Source organism: Fukomys damarensis, unplaced genomic scaffold, assembly GCF_012274545.1.
Source record: "Fukomys damarensis isolate Sample0158 unplaced genomic scaffold, DMR_v1.0_HiC HiC_scaffold_39, whole genome shotgun sequence".
Taxonomy (NCBI): domain Eukaryota; kingdom Metazoa; phylum Chordata; class Mammalia; order Rodentia; family Bathyergidae; genus Fukomys; species Fukomys damarensis.
This window is the reverse complement of record NW_022900951.1, coordinates 127,890,461-127,902,480: the sequence shown is the minus strand read 5'-3', so window position 1 is coordinate 127,902,480 and position 12,020 is coordinate 127,890,461.

The following is a 12,020-nucleotide window of genomic DNA, read 5'->3' as shown; positions in this document are numbered from 1 at the left end:
CAAATCACATGCAAAGGAAAGTCCATCAAAATCACAGCAGACTTTTCAACACAAATCCTCAGGTCAAGGAGAGCCTGGAGTGAGATATTTCAAGTCCTAAAAGAAAACAACCTCCAGTCCAGGCATGGTGGGGCACACCTGTAAGCCCAGTACTCGGGAGGGAGTTTGAGGCAGGAGGATCACTGTGAGTTCGAGACCAGCCTGAGCTACATAGCGAGTTCCAGGTCACTTTCAACTACATAGTGAGACCCTGTCTCAAAAAACCAAAAAGAAATAAAAAAGAAAAATAAAAAGAAAACAACCTCCAACCTAGACTGATGTATCCTGCAAAACTCTCTTGCAAAATGGATGGGGAAATAAAATACTCCCATGACAAAGAACACCTGGGAAACTTCATGAACACCGAAACAGCACTACAAGGAATTCTAAACAGTATCCTAGAAAAAGACAACGAAGGTCACAACACCATGAGGCCCAACAGACCAAATCAAATAGGCAAAGCAAGAAACTAAAAGAGGGGGGAGTAAAAAGAGTCAACAAAAGGACAATAACATTACAATAGTAAGTCAGTACATATCAGTTATAATCTTCAATGTCAATGGCCTCAACTCACCAATCAAGAGAAATAGACTGGCAGAATGGATTAAGAAGCAAAATCCAACAATATATTGTATACAAGAAACACACCTAGTGCAAAAAGAAGCCCATAGACTGAAAGTGAAAGGTTGGAAAACAATTCTCCACGCAACAGGAGCCCAGAAAAAAGCAGAGGTAGCAATCTTATTCGCCGACAATGTAAATTTCAAACCAAAACTCATCAAGAGAGACAAAGAAGGCCACTACATCCTTGTAAAGGGAACAATTCAAGAGGAAGAGATGACAATCATAAACATATATGCACCAAATATAAATGCTCCCAACTATATAAAACAAATATTAAGTAACATGAAAAACCAAATAAGCACTGATACAATTGTAGTGGGGGATCTAAATACCCCACTATCACAAATAGACAGATCATCTAGGCAGAAAATCAACAATGAAATACTAGAACTGAACCAAGCTTTTGAACACATGGACTTAATAGACGTCTATAGAGTGTTCCACCCCACAAAATTAGAATATACATTCTTTTCAGCTCACATGAGTCATTCTCCAAGATAGACCACATGCTAGCTCACAGGTCTGAATACATGCAAAAGAATCGAAGTTATCCCCTGTATATTATCAGATCATAGTGCAATCAAGCTGGAGATCAATAGCACAAGAAACTGTAGGAACTTCACAAACACATGGAAATTGAACAACACTCTCCTGAACAATCAATGGATCACAGAGGGAATTAAAGAAGAAATTAGACATTTTTTAGAAATAAATGATAATGGCAATACAACATACAGGAATCTATGGGACACAATGAAAGCAGTTCTATGTGAAAAATTCATAGCACTGAAGGCCAACACAAGGAAAACAGAGCGAGCTCAAATAAACAACCTAACGATGAATCTTAGACTACTAGAAAAACAAGAGCAAGAAAAACCCAAAGCTTGAACAAGAGAGGAAATTATAAAGATTAGAGCAGAAGTCAATGCAATGGAAACCAAGAAAATGATACAAAAAATAAATGAAACGAAGAGTTGTTTTTTGAAAGAATAAATAAAATCAATAAAGCCTTAGCCAGTCTTATCAAAAAAGGAAAGAAAAGGCTCAGATCCATGCAATCAGGAATGAAAAAGGCGAAGTCACAACAGATCCAACAGAAATCCAGAGGATCATTAATACCAACTTTGAGAATCTGTACTCTAATAAATTGGATAACACAGAAGAAATTGACAGATTTCTAGATACTTATGAATTAAAAAGTTGAATAAAGAAGATAAAAACATTTTAAACACCCCAATTACAGTCAGTGAAATTAAAAATGTAATTAAAAATTTACCAACAAAGCAAAGCCCAGGCCCTGATGGATTCACTGCTGAATTTTACAAGACATTTAGTGACGAACTACAGAAGAGACCTAGAATAGCAAAAGCCATCCTAGGCAACAGAGACATGGCAGCAGGTATAACAATTCCCAATTTGAAACTATACTACAAAGCCACTGTGACTAAAACAGCATGGTACTGGCAAAGAAACAGACCTGAGGATTACCAGAACAGACTGGAAGATACAAAAACAACTCCATATGTACTCAGCTACCTCATCTTTGACAAAGGAGCCAACCATCCTCACTGGAGCCAAGATAGTCTCTTTAATAAATGGTATTGGAAAAACTGGATTTCAACCTGGCAAAGATTAAAACTGGACCCTTATCTTTCACCATGCACTAAACTAAAATCCAAGTGGATTAAAGATCTAAATATTAAAAAAGAAACACTAAACTTGCTGGAAGATAAGTTAGGCAGAACTCTTGAAGACACTGGCATAGGGAAAGACTTTATGAAAAAATCCTCAGTAGCACGGGAACTAGCAGAAAGAATCAACAACTGGGATCTCAACTTATTAAAAAGCTTCTGCACTGCAAAAGAAACCATCAACAGAACTAAAAGACAACCTACAATGAGAAAAAAATTTTGCCAGCTGCTCCTCAGACAAAGGGCTCTTATCTAGACTATATAAAGAACTCAAAACCATCAGTACCCCCAAATATAAAGACCCAATTCAAAAATGGGCATCTGAAATGAATAGACATTTCTCAGATAAAGAAGTAAAAGCAGCAAATAAATATGTGAAAAAATGTTCCACATCACTGATCATGTGAGAGATGCAGATGAAAACAACACTGAGATTCCACTTCACCCCACCAAGAATGGGTGCTATCTAGAAATCAAACAATAACAAATGTTGGCGAGGTTGTGGGGAGAAAGGAACCCTTCTCCATTGTTGGTGGGAGTGCAGACTGGTGCAACCACTATGGAAATCAATATGGAGATACCTCAAAGAGCTGGGAGTAGAGGTTCCATTTGAACCAGCAATCTCCCTGCTGGGTATCTTTCCAAAAGAATTAAAAGAATCATATCACAGTGATATATGTGCACCCATGTTTATAGTGGCACAGTTTGTAGTAGCTAAAACTTGGAAACAGCCCATTTGCCCATCAGTTGGAAACTGGATAAAGAAGATGTTGTTTTTTCTGTAAAATGGAATACCACTCAGCCATAAAGAATGAGAAATTAGATTCATTCATAGGAAAATGGATGCATATTGAGGATATACTCCTAAGTGAAATAAATAAGTCACACATGTGTAAATACCAAATAGTTTCTCTGGTGTGAAAAACTATAATAGTACATAAGATCCTAATGAGATAACTGACAATGTGAAATAGGAAAAATAGGGCTAAAGGTGTAGGGAAAGTGGGAAGGGCAGGGGAAAGGTAATAAAGGAAAAGAAAAAAATAGGAGAAAATGAAAAAATGGAAATACAGTGTTAGTAAATGGGGAGGTGAAGAGGGGGCAAAGGGAGGGCAGGGACAAGGGGAAAAAGTGAGAACCAAGACCTGTCATGTAAAGGTACAAGATCCCAATGATGAATATAACTGCACTGTATACCTAAAATGTACCAATAAACTCAAATAAAATAAAATATAATGTTTCCAGCCTGCCTTACAAGCGCAAGGACCCAAGTTCTATCCCTGGTACCAGAAAAAAAAAAATATATATATATATAATAAAAAATTACAATGTTGGCACCTCTGTAAATTGGATTCTATCCTCTCCACAGAATTTGTTATTTTTGTTGTTTGTTTCACAAGTTTTCTGAACCAATCATGCAAAATCTGAATTCTTTGTTGTATGTGACGACTGGAGTCTCTGCCTGCTTAGCTCTGTAGTCAAATAATGATTGAACTAATATTTCCTTCAATTTCTGGATCTGGTATTTCTTCCAGTGTTTGAAGATGAGCGTGGTGTATGTTGGGACCCACCTTCATTATGCAGCTAGGCAGTTTGTATCTCTGTTTCACCCTTAGCCTTCACTTTCTGCATGGAAAGAGCTTCAAATTTAGTCAGAATTAAGAGCTCAGGGCCTTCTCAGATCTTTCTTGAGCATGACCTCTGTCCTGTGTGCATATTCCTGGCTTCCTAGATTTCCAGAAATCTACCTGAGATTTTCAAAGCCCCCATGGATATCTCCTTCAATAACTTTTTACCTTTAAGCTTTGTGATCAGCCTATTGTTTGTCCCAACTATTACCAACTGCTTCAGGTGGTCACAGTGTTAAACAATTGTCTCTGATTATTTTTGGCATCCAACACCCCATCCTGCCCTGAGAAAGGCTGTTTTTATTGAGTAAACTCTGACTTAGTTTAAATAATGACTGCCTTTATGTGGTGCATCTTCCCGGAGAAAAACTAGGGCATTTAGCATTATTTTCCTGAAATACCCCTTCTGTGGTTCCAAGACTCTTGCTAAATCGAGGCAGGCAACATTGTAAGCAAATAAGAACTGGGTTGTCCAGATAAATACTATCTGAAGGATCCTGGGAACTGGGCAAACTAGTGTTATCTGTAGAACTGTCTTCCTGCCATATGCCAGAATGTTGGCCATACAATAAAAAACCAAGGTAATGGTGTCACTGCTGTGTAGTTTACTTTATGAAACTCCTCTCTGCAGTAGTTAACAGAACAGGGCTGGGGATTTTGCTCAGTGGCGCTGCTCCCGCCTCAAAAGCACAAGGTCCTGAGTTTGATCCCCGGTACTGGATAAAAAAAAATAGCAGAACACAGGACTGTGGAGTATTATAGTCCAGCTGGCTGGCTCTGGACCCCAACTTCTTTCTGGTGAATACTTGTAGAGCCCATCATCCTCAATCAATATCCTGAGAGGTGCTGTTTTTTTCATGGAACCACGAGGCAAATTAAATAATAATGATTGTTTTGGAAAGATATTCAAACCTATTCTACCCTTTGCAGTGGTTACTAGGTTTCTGGTTTTCACTATGATACAGTAGTTTTCAAGGCTATCATAGAACTGAGAAAAGGGGTTATAAAGACAGCAAGTTGAAATGTCATAAAATTCATTGTTCCTAGAGATTTTTGTTTTGTTTTGTTTTGTTTTTTTGAGACTGCATCTTGCTATGTAGTTCAGTCTGGGCTTGAACTCACTGTGTAGCTCAGGCTGGCCTCAAACTCTTGGGAATCTTTCTGCCTCAGTCAACCAAGTGCTGAAATTGTAAGCATGCACTACCATGCCTGGTGTTCCCAGACATTTAGCTGCTGATGCCAGTGATGCTAGCCATGGACTTTGTTTAGAGAACCAGTGAATGGGGAACAGAGTGTGGCTAACCATCTTCTCTGAGGATGTAAATTCACTCAACTGGTCCCCTCCCTCCCTCCCTTCCTTTTCTTTTTTTTTCTCATTGAATTTATTGGTACATTTTAGGTACACAGTACAGTTACAGTCATCACTGGGATCTTGTACCTTTACATGACAGGTCTTGGTTCTCATTTTTTCCCCTCGTCCCTGCCCTCCCTTCACCCACCTCCTCCCTTCCCTATTTACCAAAACTTTATTTCCAATTTTTCATTTTCTCATATTTTTTCTTTTCCCTTATTTCCTTTCTACCTTCCCTTTTTCTTCCTATTTCACATTGCCCTTCCTTTTCTTCCTTCCTTCCTTCCTTCCTTTCTTTTGTTCTTTCTTTCTTTTTCTTCTTTTTTTGAAATAGGGTCTCATTAATGTAGTGGAGGCTGACCTTGAACGTGCTATGTAGCCCAGGGTGGCCTCAAACTCATAATAATCCTCCTACCTCAGCCTTCTGAGGGCTAGGGTTACAGGCATGTGCTATCATATACCCGGATCCTTTTTCTTTATTCAGTTCTAATCACTGGGCCAATGAGTGCAAGAGAAAGTGGGGTGCTTTATCTTTCTTGGATAGTGAAAGTGGACCAGGCCCAGGGGACCTCTCAGTGTCTTTTTAGACAAGTGCCTGTTATAGTTTAATTTTAAAGGTCTACTTGCCCAGTGGGATAAAAGGAACATAATGGAAAATATGAAGCATCTCTTCTCCCCAAGAGCCAATTATGCAAATTGTCTCCAATGAGAATTTCTGGGAATTGCCCTCCTGAGACTGTGTGAGTCCCTGAAGCATCTCTGTTTTCATCTTCTCAACAGTGATAGTGACCTTGTCTTACTGCCTTTACCCTGCCTTATGCCTTACGCCCACAGCTTCTGTTCTGATCTTGTGAACCAAGACTCCAGGGAGGCCCCTCATCGCCTTGTAAGAAATTTCTTGATGACAGATGGTAAAAGAAAGCTAGTTACCATGGGTAGCATTAAAGCCAGGTAGGGAGGCTGTGCATATACCAGGCTACAAGATTTGGCTCTTGGAGTTTACCTTCCCCAGAATTAGGGAAAGCTCTGTCTCCTGCCTACTTGGCTGATGAAAGGATTTCCGTCCCTGTATCCTTTAGTTTATAGACCTGTGCTTAGGGTGTTGCCTCTTGTGTCTTATGGAGCTAAATGAAGGCTCGAGGTCCCTGGGCCAGGAGAAGGTACAAGGGTCTATTAGACAGTAGGTGAAAAGGGCTTTCTGGGAATCTGTGGCCAAAAACTGAGAAGAAGGAAGAGCAGGACAGAAGGCATAGGGGAAGCACAGGTTCCTGTTGGTGAATGAGATCTGGCTTGGGGACCAAAGCAGCTGTCCCAGTCAGGCACAGGCCAGGGAGAACATGTTGGAGAAACTGCTGTTCTATCCATCACATCTGTCCATGCTGTATATGTGTACTTCATGTCTCATGCCAGCCAAGAGATGCTTAGGAGTTGTTGTGGTAAAGAACCCATGAGCACTTCTGAGAGTGCCCTCAGCAGTGAAGAGGAGAAGTATGTTCAGGTGGGAGTGACTTTACCAGAAAGAGCCAGAATTCTGGCAGCATCTCACAGCAGGCTGTGTAAGTGCCACACACCTCTAGTTTTATGGTATGCATGAGTGTGTGAGTGTCTCTTTGTGTTCGCATGTATATGAGGCACATGTATATGTTTAGCATATACATCTAGAGATGTGTGTGTGTTCTTGCATGCATGCATGTGGATGTAAAGAGTGCATATGCTCAGTATCCCTGACTTGTGCAGGATATTGGACATTGTTGACTGCCAGCAGTTTACAGCAGTCTTCAAATGCATGGAAAACTTTGTATGCAGGCAGTAGAACCATCCCTACCGAGTGGAAGAGCTACAGTGGGACTTGGTGTGTGTGTAGGATGACAGCTTCATCCTGAGGATGCTGCAGAAGGGTGACTGATGGGTGGGTGGATGAGGTTACTCCAAGAGCAAGAGCTCTGGGCACAGGTATGAGGAAGAAGGTAAAGGCAGGCTTCTGGGCAGGGCTTTAACCTACACTGGGAGTGCTGGATGCCACAGGATTTCCTTCACTCAGAGATTGAGGACTGAGCAAAATCACTTCCCTCTCAGAGGAGCTGTGTGGGACAGGCACTGAGGAGAGAAGCCCATGTGCATGCCATAGTCTACTGAGCTGGCCCTTGTCACTCTGAGGCATGCCTGGTTAGTCCCCAGGGACAGGGCTGAGAGCAGAGATGGCCTTGTGTTCTTGGTACAGCCAGTGGAGCTGTGTCTTCCAGATGGCACTGAAGGAGGAATTCTGGCCTGGAAGGTGGGCCAAGACCACATCCCTAGGTTCCCAATTTAGCAGCAAAACCCTAGCAATGGCACAAGAGCAGAGCAGGTTGGAATGCAGATGGATGAGGAGGCCAGGGATAAGCTGGCCATGAGTACTTGAGGTGCCCAGACATGGAAACTGAGGAGGTTACAACCTGCGTGGTCACTAAGGCCCATAGGCTCTTCTGTGCTGGGTCACAAGTCAAACTGCATCATGGTATCCAGTGTTGGTCAGGCTCCAAGCAACTAACTACTGTAACCAACACACAGATCCAGTGTGCCAAGTCCAAGTGACACGAGACTTGGGAGGGAGTGGCCTCAGCACTGCAGATTCTGAGGGTGGGTATGAGATCCACCTGGGATGGAGGGGCCAGTTCTGGAAACACATTAATCTTGAGAATCTGGTGTCTTTTTGACCCATTGTGCAGGGACCATAGTGTATGCGCTACATCTCTTCTGCTTCTACTACTGCTGCTTCTGAGGCATTCAGGCCTTCATGCAAGTATCTTACTGTTCTTTGGCCTACATTGCTGATAAAATACATGTGATCCTTATAAGAAAGATAGAAGGAAGGAATTGCATATTGTCTGTAGGTCTGGCATGGCATGTCTATCACAAGGACGCTTGTGCCTTTGTGTGTGACTTCCCAAAGCTGTCTGTATTTCCATAGCTTCTTGACCCATACATATAAGTGCAGGCTGGACACAGTACAATATTCCACAACAGTTATATTTCAGTTATTTTAACCATTCCCCTATTGATATACCTTTTGTTTTTTTTCTCATTTTTCATCATTACAAACAATGCTGAAACGAATATACTTGTTTTTACATAGCAGGTTTTTAGAAGAAGAATTGTTGATCACAGTGCAAGCCCTTTTAACGTGTTTGATACATATGACCAAATTGTCCTTACACAAGTTTGCACCAATTTAAATTTTCCTACATCCTACCTCAAACAGAATGCATTATGTTCAACTTTTTCTACCTTTTCTTATACAACCAGCAGCATCACATCTCAATGGCGTTTCACTTTCCTTTTGTTTTCTAATGTGGATGAACAATTTATATAACACCTATCCAGTTGTAACTTCTTTTCCTGTTTTCTAATAGGAACACTTACCCTTTTCATATTATTTGTAAGTGCTATTTATATATTTAGAATGTCAAAACTTTGCTATAATTTGAAAATACTGTCTCTCCTCATTGCTTCATTAAACTATGCTCAAGGTCCTTTTCCATGTAGAAAACTAAAAGACTTTAAATTTATTTAACTGATAAATTTCTTAATGATGAATCTGGATTTTGTGTGCTATGGAAACAAATACCCACTGTAAAATCATGAAAATATTTCCTGACAGTATAGAGTAGTACTTTAACACATCCATCTAATGGAATTTTACTTTGGTGTAAGAAATGACATAGATCAACTCCGGAAAGGTTCCTTAACTCCAACATCATTTACACACTAATTCATGTTTTGGGACAGAGTTAAGAATGTCATTTTTAGTGAGATCCTGTCTCACAATGAAACACGTAAGAGGGCTGGGGATATAGCTCAGTGGCAAAGCCCTGAGGCTGTACCACATATCACAGAAAGAAAGTTGTGTTTACCAGTCTAAATCCCCATCTTGATGCTAGCACACTGTTCTTCCTGTCAATTCAGGCCAAGTGACCTGTTTGGCCTCATGGAGGAAATGAGCTGAAGCACAGCTGGGAAAGCTGAAGACCTGGACGTGAGGGCCGGGGAGGAAGCTCTCCAAGCAGGTGCAAGCGGGTGGGTTCTGGGTTCTCAGGGAAGGCTGTGAGGAGCGAAGCTCAAGGAGCGCTCAGCCGCGGTGACATTCGGAGTCCCGGATTGGGCCGGGTCCATCCCAAGTGCGGGGAGACTGATCTCAGTGGATGCAGAGGCTTGGTGCACTCAGGCACTCAGGCAACGCTGCAGTGCGGTGACTCTTAGGCTCGCCTTCCCAGGTGGCTTTCCCTGGGACATGCAGACCTTACTGTGTGCTGAGAGAGCCCGCGGGCCAGGTCATGGAAAAGCCCAAGGTGCCCTCTGTTGCGCAGGGTCACTAACATCCCCTTCACATTTGTGTGCCCAAACTCTTCGGGGCTTGCAAATAAAGTGCCACCTACTGGAATGGAAAGGATCAAACAGATGATCTTATTTCTGAAATTATTATCTTATTTCTGGAAATTGTCTCCTGCTCACCTCTTACCTGAAAAACCATCTCTTCCATAAGATGGGATTGGCTGGCTCCCAGGCTTAGGAGACTGGACACCATCAGAGATACTGCCATCAGAACCACAGCTTCTGAGTATTCTTTCTGAGCAAAGAATTGTCCGGGGAGAATTGGAGATGTGACTCAGTCATACAGCACTTACCTATCATGTCCAGTGCCACAAAAAGAGTTGTTCTGGGAACTTTATACACATGGCTCATCTCACCCTCACCCTCAGGACACCCCACAAGGAAATGTTTTGGAATTATTCTCCTTTGACAGGAAAGTACCCCGAGGGTCACAAGGTTACCTAGTTGCCCAATGGGTTTTCTTCCAGAGCAAGGCAGGATGGAGTCCAAATTCAGATCTGTCTCCCCCCAGAGCACCTGATCTTGGTGAGCGATCTGAGTGCCTCTATTTGGGATACTTCGAGTGCTTCTGGATGGCCTTTCATGTGGAGGACACAACTTGACTCCTCGGAACAACGCTGTAACACAGCGCAAGCAATGTTACCTCTGGAAGTGGAGACTGGTGAGGTTGCCGTGTGCAGAGATTCGGCACCCCCAGTTTCCATGGCCTGTGGCAGGTGCTGGGTGACCGCAGTGGATGCTGGTTATGCTGCAGGAGGGGGCCCAGTTTTTAGCAGTCTGATTTCCTTCTCTAAAAGTGTGTTTCTGATGATAGCCTCCACTGTACAGGGCAAATATTAGAGGCAATGCGCTCTCTCAGGAAGGTGCACACCACAGGCCAAGGCAGACTGACCACTCTTTAGTATGATGGCTTAGATCGCCATGTGAGGCAGGCACCTGCTTTAGGCCCAACCCCACTCTGGGTGGTGCATCAGGTACAAGAAATGCTGTTGAAAGGTGATTCTGATAGGCTTAGCTGTGAACCCTAGTGCTGTGACAGAACCGAAGTGGGCACGTTGACACCATTCAGTAGTGATACTTCAGGTAGGCCCAAGGGCAGATGTCTTTACCTGCAAGCATCTGTGGGTAGAGGCAACTTCACAGACAGTGGGAGGGGGCAGTAGGGTGCTGGTGATTTGCGAAGTGTCTGGACCTAGCTAGTTTCATGGAAGAGATGGTTTTTCAGGTAAGAGGTGAGCAGGAGACAATTTCCATGTGAAATAAAATCATCTGGTCCTCTCTGTTCCAGTAGGTGCCACTCTATTTGCAAGCCCCAAAGGGATTGGGTACCCAAATCTGAAGGGGATGTTAGTGACCAGGAACACAGGAACACAGTTCGATTTCCCTGAGGTGGAGCTGAGCTGTTGGCTTCCACGAACAATTGCGGAGAGAGAAAAGAGGAAAAGCCTGGCTGGAGTGATCCAAGGTGACACGTATTTGCGGATTCATTCCTAGCGAGGTATTGAAGGGAGCTCTGTCCTTTTCCAAAGGCATGGTACCTGGGTTGTGGAAGAGCTTTCTTACCCTGTGTGAAAACAGTTGTGGAAGGGAGCAGCCTGGACTAAAGCGCAGGAAAGAAGACCGTAGCTGGAAGAGCACCTGTGGGGAGGGTTTGATACCTCAGTCCATTTCCTACATATTATTGGTTTGTTGAGATTTTCTACATCTTCCTGAGGCAGTTTTAGCAATTGGTGTGTTTCCAGGAATTTTTCCATTTCATCTAGGTTGTCTAGTGTACAATTTTTATTGTACATATGATCAGGGTACTGCAATGTTTTGAGATATGTCTATGTCATGTAATGCTTGGGTTAGACTAAACATATCGGTCTTCTTAAACACCTTTCAATTCTTTACGGTGAAAACATTCAAAACTTTTTCTTCTAGCTTTTTGAGATATGCAATACATAATTGTTATCTTCTAAAAGACCCCAAATAGTCAACGTGACCTTTAGCAAAAAGAACAAAGTTGAAGGTAATTTCTACAGAGCCTTATTAATCCAAAACTTTAGGCATAAAAACAGACACAAAGACCACTGGAACTCTTGTAAGTGCTCAAAAATGACCCCACCAGGCCATCACTCAAGCGTGGGGAGGTAGGCTGGGCCCCGATCCACTGCAGGAAGGAGAGCCACGCCTGCTCCCTACACAGCCGCCATCGCTCAAGCACCGGGAAGTAGTCTGGGCCGAGATCCACTGCAGGAAGGAGAACCACTCCTGCTCCTGACCCAGCAGTCATAGCTCAAGCGCCGGGAAGGTAGCCGTGCGGGTGCCCCTGAA